Source organism: Palaemon carinicauda, chromosome 31 (assembly GCF_036898095.1).
Source record: "Palaemon carinicauda isolate YSFRI2023 chromosome 31, ASM3689809v2, whole genome shotgun sequence".
NCBI classification, from domain to species: domain Eukaryota; kingdom Metazoa; phylum Arthropoda; class Malacostraca; order Decapoda; family Palaemonidae; genus Palaemon; species Palaemon carinicauda.
In genome coordinates, this window is record NC_090755.1 from 64804972 (window position 1) to 64824971 (window position 20000).

A 20000-nucleotide genomic window follows, 5' to 3' on the forward strand; every position below is an offset into this window, starting at 1 on the left:
TACCTTCAAGCTTTTCCTTCATTCGACAGGAGTCGACCTTCAAGATTCTATATACCCTCACACTTTTCCTTCATTCGACATGTCTTTCCCTACAATATTCTATATACCCTCACGCTTTTTTCCTTCATTCAACAGGAGTCTCTCCCTACAAGATTCCATATACCTTCAAGCTTTACCTTCATTCGACAGGAATCTCTCCCTACAAGATTGACAAATACTAACAACCCATTCCTGGATTCACAAAAAAACAAAACTCTTAAAAATCCATTCAATTTTTCCCTCTCTTCCCATCCCCTGCATTCAAGCCATCATTCAAAAAAAAAACTCGTCGACAAGACTCCTCCTTCCTCTTCTCCTTTCTCCTTTCAGCAAAGGTTCTCTCTCTCTCAATGAACTTTTGAGATCAGATCCTTCGCAGATCCTTTGAACCTTCCGAGACCCTCCTTTGCCTCTTCTTTTGCACTCTCTCCTTATTAGCCACCTTTCCTTTTTCAAGACAACCGTCCGTGGAGGATTCAATGGTTATAATTTGCATCACTCTTCTAATTAAACTATCTTGTATTTTTACTTTTGTTGCCACTTATACGAAAAAATTACACACTATATATATATATATATATATATCTATATCTATATATGTATATATATCTGTGTGTAATTCATTATATATATATATATATTATATATATATATATATATAATTTATATATATATATATATATATATTTATAATAAATTACACACACATGCAATCATATATATTTAGGAAACTAAAAAAAAAAAAAGTTTAAATACCATATATGCGACATGATATATGGAATGCCAACTTTTCCTGTGAGAGAGAGAGAGAGAGAGGAGAGAGAGAGAGAGAGAGCAGGAGCAGCAGCTTCAAAGGGTGCCAGTGCCTCATTGAGAAGAGCACCTTTAAGCTGAACCAGTGCACGATATGCAACAATAAACAATAATCATGGCCGAGACATGCGCCAACCTTTACCTTGTCGCCTCCTAAACGACACTTCGTCCTGCGACGTCGGTCGCACCGTGTCCCCTTGCGTCGTCTTACGACTCTTACGACATAGTTGTCTTTCGTCATGGATGGCGTTTTCATTAACAAGATTCATGTTGCAATCCTTATTACTGGTGTATTATCCTTTATGTAATCTGCTTCGTCATGCTAAGTTATATTATAATGTGAATAATTTTCATTTATCCTAATTGCATTATCGTGTTAGGAAAATTACTATGATTTCCATAATAATCAGTATATTTCTAGTGCTTCATTATCTTAAATCATGTTATGATGATATAAATAATTTTCATCTATGATCTTAAAATATAATTGCAGTGTTGTCATAGCAAGAAAATTATTATTATTCATATAAACATTGGTGTATTTCTAGTGCTTCATCATCTTGAATCATGTTATGATCATGATAAGAATAATTTCTATCGTAATACCTAATTGCATTATGTCACAGTCAGGAAAATATTATTAGTTCTACAATTATTAGTATATTTCTAATCATCCAAATCTAGCTTTAATCTTTTTCCAATATCACTAATTAAATTACAATCTCAATTATTCCTATTACATTATCAAGTATTTAGCGTTTTCATGATGAATAAAATTACATTACTATCATATATTTCTATATCACTATCATTACCAGCATTTATGCCAATTTTACCAAGTATTTCTTTAATCATACCAAATCTTTTCCAAACTACCTCCAGTATCAGACTTTCATATCAACATCATCTTCGCATGATTTGCAAGTCTTCAGACCAAAATTAACAGAGGAATTCCGATGATCATTATCACCATCACTGGGGAAAAATATATGAATCACTAAATCCTAAACTTCGACACAAAATTCATCATCATTATATGCCTTAACCATTGCTTCAACTCCAACACTTAAATTCATTATCAACCATATTATAATCCTTTATGAAACTATTGGCAACGTTAAATGATCAGTAAAACCAGCGAATGTTTGATTATTATTATTATTATTATTATTATTATTATATTATTATTAACCTCATTAATTGCTAAGGTACAACCCTAGTTGGAAAAGCAGAATGCTATAAGCCCAGAGGTTCCAATAGGGATAATAGCCCAGTGAGGAAAGGAAACCAGGAAAGACGAAATATTTTTCCTGGGTTCCTTTCCTTGTATTGAAATATCTAAGGAATAATAATTACCACCATCAAAATAAAACAAAACATTGAACTTCGTACCTTGCACCACTCGCATAATTAATATATTCATCCTCTACAACATATTTAATTATCCCCATTACAAAATTCAACGTTGACATATCACCAGCATTGGAAAAATAAACATTGCCACCAACTCGAAGAGGAGGTGCGCGCTCGCTCTCTCTCTCTCTCTCTCTCTCTCTCTCTCTCCTGATAAGAGTGATAAGGTGAAATGTCACCAAGAGGAACAGGCAGTGGCGGTTCGGCATTTACCACACAGTATTCGTTGCAGAAATTAACAGGCAGGTAATGAAGAAATAAAATATATATATATATATACATTTACACAGATATAATGGTTAACATGAAACGGAAATTTACATAATGAAATTTATAATAAAAAAAATGTTTGTACAGATAAAAGGTTTCACAAATATAAAATATTCTATATCTATATTATAAACAATTTCATGAATATATACCGGTATGATCAGAAATTCCATCAAAGGTACTGTATTTTTTTCTTAGTAATAAAAATGTTAAAAAAAAGGATAAAAAATACTCAAACCAAATGAATTTCCAAAAAGAATACATAAAAATATAGGTTTCAGTTTATTTACAAAAGAATATAACATTCCGGAAAGGATGCCAGGGACTGATGGATCTTTATAAAGTTAATTACATGTCCTTTTAAAATCACGGCACCAAAACACTCTCTCTCTCTCTCTCTCTCTCTCTCTCTCTCTCTCTCTCTATATATATATATATCTATATATATATAATATATCTATATATATATAATATATATATATATATATATATATATATTAAATGAAAAATTTATAAAAAAAAATAACCAACAACAAATAATAAAACGATTAATAAAAGTTCCAAAAAAAGGCACTTTATGCAAAACATTCTCGCTGATACAACTAAATTGCCCATCCATAACCTTGATAAACTGTGTAACTATATTCTGAAAGCAATTACAACTTCAACTTAACCTAGCATGCGTTCAGCCTGAACCTTGGAACGTAAACAACGTCTAAAGGGTTAAGACATTCAGACATTACTATTTTTAGCATCATCGTCAACATCCCTAAGAATAATATCTGTAACACTTAAAAGTCTTAACCTTATGAATAATTAACTCTAAGGTGTTACGAATGTATTTCTAACAAATTTTTAGATAATCGATACAATATATTTTTATATTTGTGTTTCAAGATTTAAAATGGTCCTTCATCGCTGCTACTACTACTACTACTACTACTACTACTACTACTACTACTACTAATAATAATAATAATAATGATAATTATAAAAATTCAAGAACTTAGCAGTGTACGAAATTATATAACACTTATTGATTGCCTTTCCTTACTGGGCTATTTTCCCCGTTGGGGCCCGAGAGCTAGGGTTGTACCTTAGCTAGTAATAATAAAAATGCAATAAAAGAATACCTCATTTCAAGGCCACAATTAGTATACTACCATGTGTATAGCTAACCTTAAAACTATAACACATCAGAAGGGTGAATTAATTCCAAAATGGGTTTCCTTAATACTTCAATTCTATTTTCATTGAAAGGTTTAAAGGCCGCTCATGAATGGCAGAGGCAAGGGACATTACATTGTCCTAGACTCCTGGAGACTGAGTATATAAACATATGATCTGCACCCAAGCACCTCTCCACCAAAGCTAGAACCAAAAGGGCCAAGCAATGGCAGCTGATGGCTCAGCAGATAGACCTATAGGCTCCCCCAAACCCCCTATCCTTCGTACGAGTTTGAGCGGGACTCGAACCCCAGTCTGGTTGTTCAACAGTCAGGGACGTTACCACATCGGCCACCACAACACTCCCAGTTTACCAGGGGTCTCGTTAATCTTAAAACCAACCAAGCCACATCTTCACGTCTTTTTTGATAATTCCTTTTCTATATATGATTTTCTTTATGTCAAACTACAATGGCAAAATGCACTTTCATACCTAATATGTTATTTTTATTCGTAAAATAGACCAGAAAGGTAAGACATACTTCGCAATTGGATGTTTTAAGGAAGCGTTTTCGACAAGAATATGAATATGCAAAGGAAACAAATAGACAAAATAGGTATAACTATAAAATGATGGTAAAATATAAAAATTCTTAAGATTACAATTTTTATTTGCACGATAAGCATTCCAAGTTTGTACATTTACTCTTAACGTGAAGAAGATTTTTATCACGCATTTCAACTCGTATTGAAATATAAGTTGAATTAACAACTTGACAATTATGTTCATTAACGCATCTGATAATGAGAGAATAAAATATCAAACGCCATCTATAATTTACCCATAATTACCTAAGAAGCAAATGAAGAATTTCAAGTAGAAAAAACAAGGAAGCCGCCACTAAACTTTCCTAGAGCCAATTAAAGAAGAAGAATCCAGGAAAAAATTCTTTAAACTCAGAGTATCCTTTCAAGCCAATTAACAACGAGGAAAGATCTGGAGGAAAAGAGTGGCGAATCTTCAATGAAAATCAAGAGACTGAAAAACTTTTCCTAGTGATAACAACGAGACTAAATAGTTATGTTGTTCCAACAACATCCGGGATAAGGACAAGTGTTAGTCAAATTCAACTTTTTAATTCATTTATGGAAAAAAATTATGGACGATGGTAAATATATTCTGGGATAAATGTAATAGAAGGTCATCTGCATATAACAATAAAAATCATTGCAGTTTTTACTTTGAAATGCTACGACTTACACACTGCAATCAAAATAAGATATATGCGACTTGGATGCATTAAAAATTACCAATGAATAAATTAAGTTAACCATAAAAAAATCTACTTAACAAATAAATTAATCTTACTTGGATTTACAAGGAAATATGGAGTCTATTATGCCAATTATTTTTTAGAAGCTAAGAACATCTGTAACGTTTACTTATGAAATGAGAGAGAGAGAGAGAGAGAGAGAGAGAGAGAGAGAGAATAAACAGCCATATCTGAACTTAAAAGAATGTGTATCCACATCTCATCAACCAATTCAGGAATCGAACGCCATTTCACTTACATACGAGCTGAATATGGGGGGGAGAGAGAGAGAGAGAGAGAGAGAGAGAGAGAGAATAAACAGCCATATCTGAACTTAAAAGAATGTATCCACATCTCATCAACCAATTCAGGAATCGAACGCCATTTCACTTACATACGAGCTGAATATGAAAAGAGAGAGAGAGAGAGAGAGAGAGAGAGAGAGAGAGAGGAGTGGCGGAAAAAGCAGATGGAAATGAGCAAGTGGGTGGGTGGGCAGAAGGCCTCAAGTGCCACGCCCAGAATATTGAACCCTTGTCCACCCGCCAGCCTGTGAGACCATGTCAGGTGCCACTAGGCCTTGGACCAATTTCTTTCCGGAAGTGTCCCTTGAAATATTCAGACGTCCTACAGACAGACAGACACACACAAACACACACAGACAGACAGACACACAAGCGTGGATAGGTTCATCATCATCTCGGATATCAAGTACAAAAATAAATTGCGATAAACTTTTCAAATAATAAAAAAATATAGTAATACCACAGAAAGCAGCTATTGAGAGAGAGAGAGAGAGAGAGAGAGAGAGAGAGAGAGATAAACTTTTCAAATAATAAAAAATTATACTAATACCCCAGAAAACCTGTTGAGAGAGAGAGAGAGAGAGAGAGAGAGAGAGAGAGTAAATCTCGTCCATCTACGGAACAGCAAGGCAATTTAGCAATACCATCAAAGCTAGCTTACAGTATTGTACTTCAAAATCAATTAATAAGATTTACACCTCGTTTGGTGTCAGATGCCCCCTCAAAAGCAAATGGGTATAACAGGACATATCTGTCCTTAACTTTATATATAAAATTAATGACATTAACATATTTGAAAGCTCTCTCTCTCTCTCTCTCTCTCTCTCTCTCTCTCTGAGAATAAATTTTCAAGCACACTATTACTGTGCTAAAAAAAAGCATTATAATTTAAAGAGCACAGATCCTGTGATGAACATTACATGGTGAAGGCCGGGTAAAATCCCAAGCTGACCTCGTAATCCGAGAGAGAGAGAGAGAGAGAGAGAGAGAGAGAAATAAATAGTAACTTCCTTCAAAATATATATATATACATATATATATATATATATATATACTGTATATACACACACAATACACACATGCATATGCATATACATACATATATTTACACATATAGTCTATACATATACAATAAAAACAATATTAATAAAAGATTGTTGAGGCATGCAAATAAAGATAAAAGCAATGGCATATAAAACAAGTGAGAGGAAAATCAGACAGAAATGACAAAGATGAAATGATGACAATCCAAAGAAACATTTCAATTAGTAACGACTAACTTAAATCCTTTCGAAATACAAAGTATAGAAAACAATTTCAAATTATGTATATACGAATTAAAGTTATAGGAAAATTATATCCCTAGACACTATGAAATAAGTGGGAGATGTCCTACTTCTGGCCACAAAGCCTTCAAGATTACTGGCCATGATGGGCCATCTGCATTGCATACACACTATCCGGAAGCAGTGCCATTACGAGAGAGAGAGAGAGAGAGAGAGAGAGAGAGAGAGAGTGATAAATCTTTTACATTACATGAATCATGAAAAATGAGCCCTCTAATAGGGTTTTCTTCCTTGAGAGAGAGAGAGAGAGAGAGAGAGAGAGAGAGAGAGAGACTATTATCTGTTCATACATCATCAACTTACTACTAAAAGAAATTACACCTTAGCTCGTAATATCAATAATAATATCATAATGGTAGTATAATCCAAAATTCGAAACTGAAAAAAACTAACCAGAAAAAAACTCAAGGCTGTATCTAATAAAGAATATTCTTCAGGATTCAAGAGATAAAACCAATACAGAACGCCATACTAAGTGGACAACTTTCTATCAAAATCCCTGTATTCGCCTCACGTTCTCCATGTGACTGTACTCGTCCCTACTTTATCGTTTGATACAAATCTCCATGGGTATTCCATTATCCTTCGACAGCTGCTTATGCATTGATGATGGATGATCATGGCTATCGATAAATATACCATTAGTTTCGGTCCTATTATCTGTCAAGAACAAGTTAAGAAAGTACTGTCTACTTTTCATTATGTAAACGCAGGGTCATAAATTCTATCTATTGTCTCTTAAGAGACCTTGAGTCCTTTTCTGTATTTTTTCCAACATGAAACGCTTCCATGAGAGAGAGAGAGAGAGAGAGAGAGAGAGAGAGAGATCGGTCACTGCCAGTCATTCATCTCATACTCTCACTAGCAGCGCGTCAACACACCCTCAAAAGAGATGTTGCCAGAAATTGATAACCCTAGCTTTTGGTAATTCTTCCGGGATGAAGCTGCTACACCCTTACCCACTGCAGTGGACTAACCAACAGGTACAACAAACCTAACACACTACAGTTGACTAACCACCATGTGCAAAATTCGAGGCTTGGTCAAAAAAAAAAAAATTTTTTTTTACATATATACAGTATAAACACACATGAGCACTGTTCCATACTAATAGGACATAAATTGCATGTAAACACGGACCCCTCATTACCATTAAATCATCTTTCCACGCTTACGCACCTTGTTAAAAATTATATGATTCAGTCACGTTGAAAGTAATGAGCACATTTGCGTAATGACACCCAAATCACCAGTGTTTCCTGTCAAACAAAACGCACGAGAGAGAGAGAGAGAGAGAGAGGGAGAGAGAGAGAGAGAGGGAGAGAGAGAGAGAGAGAGAGAGAGAGAGAGAAAGAGAGTTGATACTTTATAAATAAATTGTATAAGAAAATCAATTAAAGGGCCCTAGTTAACCTTATCTAAGTCAAAACAAGGTCGCCTTTATAAAATGCAACCTTTCGCGTCATGTTTTCATAAATAGTAGTATTTAGTCACCTAATCATCCCTATATAATTTAACTAATATATATATTTGCTACAATACATTATGTACAATTACACAAAATATTTGCTACAAGAACGTCAGTCCACCGACAGAAAATTTCACGCAAGATTTTTTATCAATAATAAACACTTCCGCAAAACGAAAAGATACATAATAAACTAGGAGAGCACGCAGAGTGCAGACCTCCACCACAGCAGCTAATTTCTTGAAACCTTGCCTTGGAATCAATTTAGACCGTAGGCGTATTTGAAGTCTTGTGACAACCATGCGCGAACTTGAGGTTAAGGTTAGGATTAATTCAGTCGACCTTTTGCTCCACCTAGACCAGTGGTTCCCAACCGTGGAAAATTTCCCCTGGGGGGAAATTTGAAGCTACCAGGGGGGAAATAATTACACTACCTACTAACTAATAAAATATCAGGTGACAAAGCTATCCCTGATATTGATACACTGGTGCACAAGAAGCAGCCTCAACCTTCTCACTAATTCAATTTTGAAGTAGAAGAATAAACAAAAGTCCTTTTATTTTGCTACTAGCTGCTCTCCATATACTGATAACAAATAGTTAGAGTAAAATGGATAGAGAGCGGTTAGTAACAACTAACCTCATAGCTCTATGGCTATGCGGTTAGTTGTTACTAACCGCTCTCTATCCATTTTACTCTGTAACTATTTGTTTATCAGTATATTTGTATAATGGAAAAATAAATGAGTAAGTCGTCACAGTGTTTTTCAACTACTCTTTCCCTCATACACATGAAGGGGGAAATCTGGAGGGTTGCACTGGGTGCAGGGGGGAAATGACAGGAAAAAGGTTGGGAACCACTAACCTAGACCTTGATTTGACCTAAAACTTTCAAAATTGAAAAACTTCCACTTCTCAACATAAATAATCCCTGAAAGGTTACACGAGTAAAATTGTGCCTAGAGAGTTGTTCACAAACCATAACAGACAAACAGAGGCGAAAATACAACCTCCTCCCATTTTCGTTGGCGGAGGTATATATCTATATGGTAAACATGATAGGCAGTACAAAATTAGACATATACACGTATGATCTCCACACACATTCTCGGTAGTGGTAAATACCACTAATTAGGATAAGGGAATTATAACTATATAAATCACACAATTCGTAAAACAGCGTTAATAAAGACCAATATTTAGGATAACGCGACATTTTCAAGACTAGATATAAGGGAATTTTAATCAAAAACACTAATTGTTACCCTAAATTAAAGCAGCAACAGCCAATCTGACCACAACGTACAAAAAATCTTAGTTCATGATGGTTGTGGTGGCCTGGTGGTGGCGTCCATGCCTGGTGATTGCCAGAATGGGGAATGGGATTGGAGTCCCACTAACTCGTTAGTTCCTTTGGTCTCTGAAACCTCATCATCCTTGTGACCTAAGGATGTGGAGTTTGAAGAGCCTATAGGTCTATCTGCTGAGTTATCAGCAGCCATTGCCTGACCCTCCTTGATCCTAGCTTGGGTGGAGAGGGGCTTGGGCGCTGATCATATGTAATATGGTCAGTCTCTAGGACATTGTCCTGCCATTCATGAGCGGGCTATAAACCTTTAAACCGCCGATGGACATAGCATAACCTTCACACGTTGAATTGCATGAATCAACTAACCAGTATCTCTACACCTTAGACACCAACCGCTCGAAAACCCTTCAGGAAAGTACTAAAATGTCCAGCTTTTAGGCCTCACTTGCCCTATAGGCCTCAATAGACTTTGCCTCAGAAGGCACGCCAAAGAGCATCCGATCCTGCTACGACGAGTATGTTTCACGCACCATAATCGATGAAGCCATTCCAGTTTTAGGATCCTCATCCCTATCTATCACAGCCCCGCATTTGAATGGAGGAGGATTAAAAATGTCATACGGACACACCCAATGGCGAACGCCTTAATTAATTAATTAGCCTTGAGAATATTATGGCTGCTCGACTGGTTCCCAATACACAAACAACCTACGAGTACTCTCCTCCCAAGCCGACATCTTCCTACATATATAACTTTCTAGAATATCTTCCTCACAAACAAAAGTGTATATTATTATCAACATTATTATTAGCTAAGCTACAACCCTACGTGGAAAAACAAGATACTGCAAGCAATAGGACTCAAACTAGGAAAATAGTCCATTGAAGAAAGAAAATAAGGAAACACTATTGTAATCGAGTATCTCTAAGCAAGGAAACTCTAACCCAAGACAGAGGAAGACCATGGTACAGAGGTTATGGCAATACCCATCACTAGAGAACAATGGTTTGATAATAGTGTGTCCTTTTAGAAGAGCTGCTTACCAGCGCTAGTGTCTATCTTCTACCCTTACAAAGCAGAAAGTAACCAATGAACAAGTACAGTGCAGTAGTTAACCCCTTAAATGAAGAAAAATAAAACATTTCACATAATTTCAACTATCACCATCTCTACCCAAAGCTACATTTTCCATCTACCAGTAGGCACCATTTAATACTGGATGGTGTCTTCGTCGCTTCCTCACTCTCTCAATTAGTTCGCCGTGTTCTCAAGGAGTCTAAAGCTTTAAAGGTCGCTCATGAATGACATAAACAAGGGACAGTGACATTGCCCTAGCAATCAGGACAATGCCCTATAGACTGACCATATATACATATGACCACCGCCCAAAACCCCCTCTCCACTCTAACTAGGACCAAGGAGGGATAGGTAATGGCTGCTGATGACTCAATGAATAGACCTATAGGCTTCCCAAACCCCCCATCCTTAGCTCACTAGGATGGTGAGACTGCAGCGACCAAAAGAACTAACGAGTTTGAGCAGGACTCTAATCCCAGTCTGGCGTTCACCAGTCAGGGATGATAACACATCAGCCACCAAACCTATTATTTATCCATAATGCTGCAAACACACTGAAAAAAGGAAAGGGTCACCCTCTCAAAGACGTTCCTTACTGATTTCCTTTAATTTATTCTCAGACGGATCTTATAATTTATATCTCTCTCTTCAGGTATGAATTAATATATTTATATATATCTTAATTTATGTAAAATTTAGAAAGCGGTTACAAGGAATTATGTGTAAGATACTTCTAAAGAAATTAGAATACATATTTTCTATTGGGAACAAAGGTTTTACGATTAATTGTAATTATATTGATTAAAAATATAAAAAAGTACCCAAGTTCGATTCTGATTATGCACCCTGCTAACCAATTATCATTGTTATAATTAGCTAAGCTAGTAAGTTGGAAAAGTTAGATGCTATAAGCCCAAGGGCTCAGGAAAAAAAATAGCTCAGTGAGGAAAAGAAATATGAAAAGAAATAAACTAGATGGGAGGTAATGAATAATATAAAATATTTTGAGGTAATAACTAATGAATATAAAATATTTTAAGATCAGCAGTAACGTTAAAATAGATCCGTCATACAAAAACTGTCAGCCTGTTAACATAAAAAATAAATAAAAAGGTGAAATCTTGGTCTAGTGGCCCTATATTTTAAAATATTTTAAAGATTCTTGAAGTTAATTTCGTAACTGCATAGCAAGTAAATTTGTTACCCTTTAATTATAATTACTAGTATTCAAAATTCCTTATAACCTCCATAAAAATATCTGGAATGAGCCTAAAATTTTGTAGGGCGGGTAAAATAATACCCCTGTTATATAGCTCTAATTAACGACACAAGTTTTAATTCTACTGATTTTTGATGTTGTACACCAAGTTATACTTATACTACTTTTTTCTGTTTTTGTACATGCTATCACAACAATGGATATTCAATATTACAAACGTTACCTGTCATCAACACAAGCAAGAGTGACGTGTCATAACATATCTATCAATGAGCATCGCAATTTAAAATTGCATTTTATTCTTATGATAAAGCCTATTATCTATGTATTTGCGAGTTCGTTCACAATTCTCACAATGTACCATTATTAAAATGGCATATTATCTGAATTCTATTTCATTTTTTTATTTTTCTTAAAAGGAATTGTTCGTCTAATTGAATGAGCAGACATACTCTTGAACTTCTAAATTCACTATGTACATTAAGGTCTTTCTAGGCTAAACACTGCATCAAACCTTTAACAATTTTATACTAGAAGCAACATTACTCAAAACTAGTGTACGCAACCAATAAAAATGACTGCTAAATATATATATATATATATATATATATGCACACATTCAACCCTTCCCATCCCCTCCCCCGTCCCTAACTACATCACGGCACTTGTGGTTTCCAAGTGTACATCTGGGGATATCGCCTCTCACTAGGGTAAGACTACTCCCTCTTCCCCCTACCAGTGGACGAAGAGACCGTGCCGTTGAGCGTAACCGGAAATATATGCATGAGATTTTTATTATCCCCTACCAATCATTTTTTCTATAGTCTCTCTCTCTCTCTCTCTCTCTCTCTCTCTCTCTCTCTCCTCAAACAGTAGCAGTGAAACTGTTACTTCAAAGGAGAACTGGTCACCATCTTTTAAAGTGTAACTTTAAATGAAAACGAAAACATTTCGATAAGAAAAAAACCACCTATAGTTTTTACTTCTCGCTTGACGAGATATTAATAAAAAAAAAAAAAAAAAAAAAAACCAGACGTCCCCAGAACAGGATGAAAAATATCTTGTCCACAGAAAAATTTTAACCGGCAAAGGAAAGCCAGGATTTAGATGAAAGCAAGAAAAAAACAAGAAAGCACTGGATTGGAAAGATGTTACGACGAAAAAAAAGATGGAGAGAGAGAGAGAGAGAGAGAGAGAGAGAGAGAGAGAGGACAGACAACGAATGTGGCAATCCACAAAATTCCACGCAAAGAAATTACCACGAAAATATAAAACAAATGAAACGGAAGGATCAGAAAAAAAATCCAAAGACCAATAAGGTATATAAAGAATAGGAAGGCAGCTCAGCTCAGAAGACGATCGGGGCACCGAAACTGAAGAAAATATGTGCCAGCGAAGGGTTTGACCAAGGCATGAAAGAAACACGCGGGGGGCGAAATAAAGAGGACGGAACACCAGGCCCTGTCGACCGTCAGTCACTCCCCGAGACGGCCATGCATGCACTTCCAGATATGCAAGCCCCTCCCTCACCCCCCGTAGAAATACCAGGGGCTAAAATATTCCGCCGAGATGAGCACAACGTTGAGAAAAATCTTGCTTGATGTTGACAGTAAGGTCACAGTAAGGTCATTCTTGTCAACTAGGTTTTGATAGGGTGTACTATATATTGGTGGATGCATAGAGTGATAAGATAGGGGGCTAAAGAACTTGAAAGCTATTTAAATTTAAATAGTCAATTCTAATAAAAGGATATAATCGGAAGTACATATATAGAAAGCCTTAGATAGATTGAGGAAAGAACAAAAATACTTGCTTAAATTGAACAAGGTCATGCATTTATAATAAAAAAAAATAATTCTTTTATAAAATGTCAAGTAATTACCTATACATAGAATAAGGAAAAGACAGATATTCTGGTTTAAATTTTAACAGACATGCTTTTAGAAAAAAAATATAAGCAAATAAGGTTGTTGCAGCCTGATTGGTAATGTCTCTGCCTCTTTTTTGCCACACGGTGCTTCGAGTCCCACTCAGACTCGTTAAGTCCTTTATTGTCTGCAACCTCACCATCCTCGTGAGCTAAGGATGCGGGGTTTTGGGGACCATATATGTCTATCTGCTGAGTCTTCAGACAGCCATTGCCTGGCCCTCCCTGATCCTAGCTTGGGTGGAGAGGGGAGCTATCCCCACCTCGTTTATGTATAACGCCAGACTGGGGTTCCAGTCCCGCTCAAACTGGTTAGTTCATTTTGTCGCAGCAACCACACCATCCTTGTGAGCTAAGGATGGGGTTTTTTGGGGAGGTCTATATGCTGTGTCATCTCCATGGTCCTAGCATGAGTGGAGAGGGGGTTTGGGCGCTGATCATATGTATATATGGTCAGTCTCTAGAGCATTTGTCCTGCTTGATAGGGCAATGTCGCTGTCCCTTGCCTCTGCCATTCATGAGCGGCCATTAAACCTTTAAACTTAAACATAGATAGATTGAAAAGGAGAATTTGTTTCTAATTTGAACAGCGATGCCTTTCTTACAGAAAAAATAAGCAATACACAATAGATATAGAGGATACAAACATAAAAAAACACAAAGATAAAAACGATAAACAAACGGAACAGCAGCATCGCTTGGCATCTAGGCCAGTGTACACTGCTGACATTTGAACTACAAGGGGACCACGCATAAAGGAAAAAAAAAATATTCCGAATAAAAAATAAATATTCGGAGTTCCATTTATATAATTTGACCAAACTTTTAAAAGAGAAAACTCCTTGGGGACAGTCCATCACGATGAAAATATTTCGTTCTAACAAGAATTCGTCCACATAAAAAGTGGAGAGAGAGAGAGAGAGAGAGAGAGAGAGAGAGAGAGAGAGAAATGGGATTCGAAGAAAAAATGACATGCATATATGTATTAGGGAGTATTAGAAAATATAAAATATATATAAAAAAACCTGAATTAAACATCAGGAGGCCAATAAGTGAATAATTAAAATAAGTATATAAAAAAGAAAGCATAATAAACAAATGGACTACAGTAAATAAGAGACCAGGAAGGAAAAATAACCAAGACACTAGAAAGTCTACTAAGTTAGCCAATACGTCTCCAAAATACCAGAACTAAAGTCTTGCTTTAAATTGCAGACTTAATTTCCCTCACGATTTGCATACTATTACGCACTGGAGACATCTTTGGTTGTAATAGTATCTACCTCCCTTTTAGAATGATTTCCTTCCTTTCCTGAGGCTTAAGATTCTATAACGTAAAATAGATACACATTAAATTCGTTGGAATTAGTTGATCGACTTGCTCGGAAAAAAAAATTAAATTTCGACCAAGATCTTTGATGGCTGCCGCGGTTTTCACGTCAAGAAGCTCGCTCTCTCTCTCTCTCTCTCTCTCTCTCTATCTCTCTCTCTCTCTCTCTCTCTCTCTCTCTCTCTCTCAATGAAGGCTTTTCTCGAAATATATCGAAACTAAAGTCAAAGTAAGCAAGCATCGACCACATACGAAAAATATCAAAATAAAGAAAAAGGAATGAAGAGTTACGATTAGAAAAGTTTGGGAAAACATGAATAGAAGAAACTGGAGATATAAGAGTGGGAAAAGAACAACACAAGATGGTAGGAAAGGAAGGAAGGAGAGGTGGACACAAAAGATTATGGCAGGAAGTTGCCAACAAGATAAGAAATCATGGGACACTAAAAAGGATATGCCAAATACACCATTATAACAAAGAGAGAGAGAGAGAGAGAGAGAGAGAGAGAGAGAGAGTGGTTAAAATGAATAAACAAATAACTGCAATGGGTATAGTTGTAGTGGGCGGAAACTGCCCTCAGTGGATTCACAGAGAGAGAGAGAGAGAGAGAGAGAGAGAGAGGGGTTAAAATGAATAAACAAATAACTGCAATGGGTATAGTTGTAGTGGGCGGAAACTGCCCTCAGTGGATTCAGAGAGAGAGAGAGAGGAGAGAGAGAGAGAGAGAGAGGAGTGCCAACGACGGGGGCACTGGGTCGCAGGCAAGGTCGGGGCCAGACTGGTATTGATCTTGCGGCCACAAGTCACCCCCCCCTCCCCTTCCTCCAAAATCCTACCCCGCCCTTAGCACCACCCCAACCACTGACGCCTTTTCTAGTATCGCCCCCCCCACCGTGGCTCAAACGTACAAACCCCTTAAAACCTTAGCACATGTCATAATACTCGTAAAAGGGGCTGAAAAGTACCAGTCCCTGGAACTCGAAACTTCTCAATTAATAGTATGCAAAAGTTTGTCTTCTTACAAGCATCATTCCACAGTTACCGAAATGGAGAGAGAGAGAGAGAGAGAGAGAGAGAGAGAGAGAGAGCGAGCGAGCCAGCCGCGCCCGTAGCCCAGACTCATTAAATATAAAAGCCTTTCTTCAACTGCAAGATTACTATCAACAACACCCACATTAAATACGCTTGCCGCAATGAGAGAGAGAGAGAGAGAGAGATAGAGAGAGAGAGAGAGAGAGAGAGAGAGAGAGAGAGAGAGAAATAATATATCTAATTCTTAAAGAAAACAGATAATCACCCCCTTTGACTTATGTCCCAGATGTAAAATAAGCATCTTGCCAATAAAAAATATATTTGCAAACTTTAAAAATTCTCCCTCGGTGACACTAAAGATAAGATCCAGGGTTACCAACAGACTATTAAACTTTGGAGTGAGTTTACTAACCAGTATAGCCTACCAATGATAGATGGGGCTGTGTCTACAATGTATGGCATCCATATGAATGCCGTCCAGAGAGCATCAAACAGTTTAAATTCTCTCTCTCTCTCTCTCTCTCTCTCTCTCTCTCTCTTAGTGTTTTCCATGACAAAAATAAAATGATTATATAACCCAATAAACGATCAAAGCCCAAAAGGTTTGGGTCAACTGGCTAACTGACAGTTCTCCCACGAGGGCTTCCCAAAGGGCCGAGTTTGGGTCCCTCTTCAAAACAAACTGCCAATTAAGAAAATAAACACAGAGAGAGAGAGAGAGAGAGAGAGAGAGAGAGAGAGAGAGAGAGAGGCGCATCCATTTCCTATAATTCCAAAATTGACAACCTCGTTTGCTGACAGGGAAGTTAAATGTCTCGTTTCAATCTGGTCTCTGACAATCATACTCTTGTCTCCATAAGGAACATTGTGTAGGATTGGAGAGAGAGAGAGAGAGAGAGAGAGAGAGAGAGAGAGAGAATTACAAGGATTTTGGATGTCTCAAAAGACTTTTTAGTCCATCCGGGGAGATTCCATTTACTCTTGGGTAGAGCGATTTAGTTTAAATATTTAGGGTCCCGACCTTGTCTGTTGAAACAGAGAGAGAGAGAGAGAGAGAGAGAGAGAGAGAGAGAAATCTTCGATGACAAAATAGTTTAAGGGAACAAATAAGCAGAAAGAGAATGCTGCAGCAAATCGAAAGAAACACTAACCTGTGACTGGAGCTTCGATATCGATCATGGTCTTCTCCTGACGGAGGAGGGCGGCCGCCCTCATTGATGATCCTGAGGGCGGCGGCCTCCTCTATGCGACCTTCCAAAATGAAGTGGTTCTTAACCACTCGAATTTGGGCTTGCCGGTCTTCGGGTCGAAGACCTCCGTACACGTTAATTTGTGGGACGGAGGGAACGGTACACCTGCAGGACAAAGAAAATAGGGCATTAAAATTTTTGGTCTGAAATGTCTAATGTGTTTCTACAAACCAAAAATTAATTCGAATTTTGGTCTAAATATCTAATGGGTGTACAAACAAATTCATTAGAATTTTGGTCTAAAATGTCTACTTGTCCATTAACATAATTTAGAATTTTCGTCTAAAATATCTTAAGTTTGTCAACAAACAAAAAATCTAGAATTTTGGTCTAAAATGTCTACTTGACTATAAATAAAATTCAAGAATTTTGGGTAAAAAATGTCTAACAAAATTAATTAGAATTTTGGTCCAAAATATCTGCTTGTCTATAAGCAAAATTTAGAATTTTGGTCGAAAATGTCGTGAATACCCGTCTACAACAACAACAAAAATAAAAATAAAAATAATAATAATAATATCTTTAATATCCGTCTAAAACAAAAAAGAATGTGAACTTTGGTGTAAATGTCTTGAATATTTGTCTACAAACAAAATAAATTATAAATTTAGTCTCAAAATGTCTAAACATGTCTATAATAAATATATTAGAACTTGGGTCCAAAATTTCTTAATATATGTCTAGAAACAAAAATAAATTGGGATTTTGGTCTAAAATATCTAATATCAGTCTACAAACAAAAAATGTCTAAAACCGGTTTTTCGGACACGCCTTTAAGAAAAAAAGCAACTTTCATCAAAATGTCTAAGGACATCATTACAATTTATACAAAACAGAAAAATTATATAAATATCGATCAAGTAAATATGCTACATTGGTTAAAGTATAAATTATATATAAGTTTGGTATGTCATATGGCGTTCATTTCTAATAAGAAATTACTTGCAGTCTTCCACTGTTTTGGGTTAGAGTTCTCTTGTTGAGGGTACACTCGGGCACACTATCTTATTTCTCTCCCTCTTGTTTTGTTAAAGTTTTTATAGTTTATAAAGGAAATATTTATTTTAATGTTACAGTTCTTAAAATATTTGAATTTTTCTTATTTCCTTTCCTCGCTGGGCTATTTTCCCTGTTGGAGCCCCTGGGCTTATAGCATCCAGCTCTTCCAACTAGGGTTCTAGCTTAGCTAGTAATTAATAATAATAACTAATAATAATAATAATTAAATAAATAAATAATAATAATAATATTGCAAACAAAATGCATCTTCCGGAAAGAAAGTAATTACGAGAAATAAATCCCGGATTGTATACTAATCAAGGGGTAAGTTTTTACTTCGAAGTTTATTTTATTTCTAATTTGAAAGACATCACGCATGGATCCCATGCCATTTTACACCTCTCCTGAGAGAGAGAGAGAGAGAGAGAGAGGGAGAGAGAGAGAGAGAGAGAGAGAGAGGGAGGAGAGAGAGAGAGAGAGAGAGAGAGAGAGGGAGAGAGAGAGAGAGAGGGGGGGGGGCAATGCAAAAAGATTTCAATAAAAAATTCATTAAAAAAATTTCACTAATTGTCTAAAGATAGATAGAGTGTGAGAGAGATGTAAAATGTATAATTTTTATAGGGAACTACTGTCACTTAATGTACTATATAGTATCATTTTTATAGATTTATCGGAAACTAGGGTCACTTAATGTACTGTACTATATTGTATAATTTTTATCGACAGCTTTGGAAATTGCTCTAACCCATATTTCCCTACACTGCCAACAAGAAAAACAATCAAATATCCATCGATTAGGTTCAGTTTTGCAATAATCCACGTAATAATTTTTCTACTGAGGCTAGAGGGACAGACATTCGTCCTAACAGCATCGTCTCCAAAACCTTCATTTTCTAATTGAAAATTCTAGACTGCTTGTATTCAAAGCTCAACACTAACTCGAACATGTGTATGGGAAAAGGGAAATTCCTTCCATTACATTGTCTTCTTTACTATTCAGTCGTGTCACGAGGCTATGGAGTCACGTGGCTAGACTTGTTTATGGGGCTGCCCAGACGGATTTCTTCTTAAAGGAAAACTGATAAGAAAGTTAGAAATGAAGTTTGATAGATGTGCATGAGACCATAAAGGAAAAGCATGTGACACTGGGGGGAGGGGGAGCCAGGTCAAAGAATTTGGTATGGTCCAGTGTACCAAACAAAGCATATTGTGTGCAGTATTTCCCTACCGGACGAGAATAGGGTTAGATTGGAAGTTGTTGAGATTGACAATCTCCCTTATATAATAAATAGCTACTGTCTGGCTAAATCAAACACACACACACACACACACATATATATATATATATACATACATACATATAGCCATATACATATACATATATAGACATATATATACATACATATATACAGTACACATGTTATATCTATATATATATATATACAGTACATATGTTACATGTATATATATACATATATTACATATATATATATATATATATATATACACATACATACATATATACAGTATACATATACACATCTATACATATACACATATATATACATATACATATACACATATATATACATATACACATACACATACATATATACATACATATACACATACATTATATATATATATATATATATATACATATATATACATATATACACATACATTTTATTTATATATATATATATATATATATATTGCTT

The 20000-nt window shown here is 36.0% G+C and overlaps 1 protein-coding gene across 1 annotated transcript in view; it reads right to left on the minus strand.

The window, feature by feature from the left end:
- LOC137624778 (serine/threonine-protein phosphatase 2B catalytic subunit 3-like) overlaps positions 1-20000 on the minus strand; it is a 568901-nt gene that overhangs the window by 85956 nt on the left and 462945 nt on the right. The gene's annotated exons all lie outside the window — the stretch shown is intronic.